General features: G+C 43.4%; 1 non-coding gene across 1 annotated transcript; it reads left to right on the forward strand.

Moving 5' to 3' along the window:
• The first annotated feature begins 871 nt into the window (after nt 1–871).
• On the forward strand, nt 872–990 carry LOC138362296 (5S ribosomal RNA). The gene has a single exon (XR_011227547.1). It is a non-coding gene; the product is annotated as a 5S ribosomal RNA (ribosomal RNA).
• Nucleotides 991–2,802: the final 1,812 nt, after the last annotated feature.

Consider the following 2,802-nt stretch of genomic DNA (forward strand, 5'->3'; position numbering starts at 1 on the left):
GGAGTTAGAACGGCCCTCTTCTCTGCTACGGCCAGCTTGAATGATCCACTAGCTCCACTTCCCTTGGTCTGAACAAGAATGCCGTCAGCCACTGCTTTCTTGAGAAATCTTCGGATGTAAATGGCGATCTTGGCAGCCTCGACTTTGTTGTTGGCAACAACGTACTTCTTGATTGCTTGTAGAGACGAGCCCTTACGGTCTTTGAGTGCTGCGACCGCGGCTAGAACCATTTGACTAGTTTTCGGGTGAGCAACCTGGACGCGAGGTTTCCTGGTGGTGGCCACCACAGCAGCAGCAGCCGCAGCCTTCTTGGTAGGCTTTGCTTCTACCATGATGATGATGAACCAACCAAGGTGATGAGAGACGCTCAGACAGTCACGGGGGAATGATGCTGCCGCCGCTTGAGCCGAACCTATTTATGTGCCGGCACGGTACAGAAGCTGCAACCTGGCAACTCGTCCACCAATCACGACGGTTGGTTTTACGGCTCCGAAACCTGGATCCCATATCTTCTCTAAAATAGAAGCATTTGTTCATGTTCTTTGTAAAAGTATCATAAAGCAGGACAGATGAGACAAATATCATAAAAACTGAAGAGCAGATGAGCACACACATGTTTGTATTACAAAAGAAAATCCACAAATTCATTAGAAATTGGCAGGGCAGGCTGAGGAAGTAGGTAGATGTAAAATGTCTGTAAATGGCGAAAGAACATAAACCCAAGACTGAATAAACGATGTTAAATATCCATGCCAAGGAGACAAAAATATGTTAGGATACAATTACCATTAAGACACCACAAGCAGGTCCGTATCCTGCCGCGATGACTTAAAAGAGTTGGTTATTAGCCACAATGTGTAGGCAGTCTCATGCCAACGGCCATACCACGTTGAGAACACCGCTTCTCGTCCGATCAGCGAAGTTAAGCAACGTTGGGTTTGGTTAGTACTTGGATGGGTGACCGCCTGGGAACACCAAATGCTGTTGGCAATAATGTTTTTTGTTTTGTTTTGTTTTGTTTCGTTTGTTTTTGTTTGAATGGCTGGCTCCACGGGAAATTCACGGAGTTGTGTGGAATAAGGCCTGGTAAAATGAATTAATATGTATGTCATGTTTAAAACAAACTCGCTTAATATAGATATTGTGTGAGGCTTTATACAAAAACAAACAACCAAAACAAAACATGTTGTATATATATATATATATAGCTTAATCCGGGTTTGAACTCGCAACTCCAAGAATACGCATCACTTATATACACTTTACCACTGGACCACTGCTGCAGGACACTAGCTTGATGCTGAGGTATCAATTTAATGACGTAAATGCCATTTCCACAAATAAATGATAATTAAAAAGTATTTGTATGTACAAATCTTTTCTGTTTAAAAGGCTACAATATCAGTTACTGATATAATTTGTGTTAATGTTTCTATACCCACAAGAAGGCATATTTTTGCTTATATGTAAAGGGTACGGAGAAGGAATCCACAGACCATCATTCCCCTCCCCTTCCCTCCCCCCCCCCCCCCACCCCCAACTCCCACCTACTACCACCACCACCACCACCACCACCACCAATCACCACCAATCACCACCAATCACCACCACCAATCACCACCACCACATCTAACCGAAAACCCCCTAACACATCAACCCTCCCCCCAATCAACAGGCGAAATAATAACCCTCAAATGCCTGCCTGCCTGCCTGCCTGCAAGCCAATACTAACGGTCTTCTCAGAAAGAAAATCTCTTTGTATCTGTATTACTTGATGAAATGTATGATTCTAATAATGAAAATAAATTTTGATGTCGGTTGTATGAGCATAATGACCAATATGCACATGATATGAATGAATTAAATAGTGTAGTTTTAAGTAATTAGGTTGTAGACACATTAAGCGGATATGATATTTGACGCGTCCAGAACTGGTGATTTTTGGTTTAGTTTTAAATGCACCACCACCACCACCACCACCACCATTGCTTCCCCAGAGCCTAATTAAGGACCGGTAAAAGGAGTCAATATGTATGTCATCTATAAAACCAAAGAATGAAAAAAAAACACACACAAACCTACATAATAGTATTAGGAAGATTGTATGGCAAAAAAAAAAAAGTATTATTCCCATTGGGTCGTTTGAACTCGCGACTTCCAAAACACCAGCCACACACCTTACAACCCAGCCACCATAGAGTTGGTATAATTGTGCAACTTTAGTTATAAAAGTAAAGTTTTCTCACATTGTATTGATAACTTAAAGGATTTTTTTTTTTTTTTGCATGTACAAATCTTATTGTCTGTTCTATGAAAAGGCTTGATGTAAATTATGTATTTTTTGAATGATTGAATTGTAGGCACATTAAGCGGATTCGATATTTGATATATCCAGAAAAGGCGATTTATGTTCAGTTTTAAAATGCATCACCGTTAACGCTAAAGGACTGGTAAAATGACTCGATGTTTGTCATTTTTAAAATAAACACTAAAACAAGGCCCTTAACATATATAATGTTTGAATATAAATTGAATGCATATAAATACAAAGTGGAGGGTGGCTGGCTGGCTGGCTGGCTGGCTGGCTGGCTGGCTGGCTGGCTGGCTGGCTGGCTGGCTGGCTGGCTGCCTGGCTGCCTGCCTGCCTGCCTGCCTGCCTGCCTGCCTGCCTGCCTGCCTGCCTGCCTGCCTGGCTGCCTGCCTGCCTGCCTGCCTGCCTGCCTGCCTGCCTGCCTGCCTGCCTGCCTGCCTGCCTGCCTGCCTGCCTGCCTGCCTGTCTGGCTGCCTGGCTGCCTGGCTGCC

This window comes from Procambarus clarkii, unplaced genomic scaffold (assembly GCF_040958095.1).
Source record: "Procambarus clarkii isolate CNS0578487 unplaced genomic scaffold, FALCON_Pclarkii_2.0 HiC_scaffold_1587, whole genome shotgun sequence".
NCBI lineage: Eukaryota > Metazoa > Arthropoda > Malacostraca > Decapoda > Cambaridae > Procambarus > Procambarus clarkii.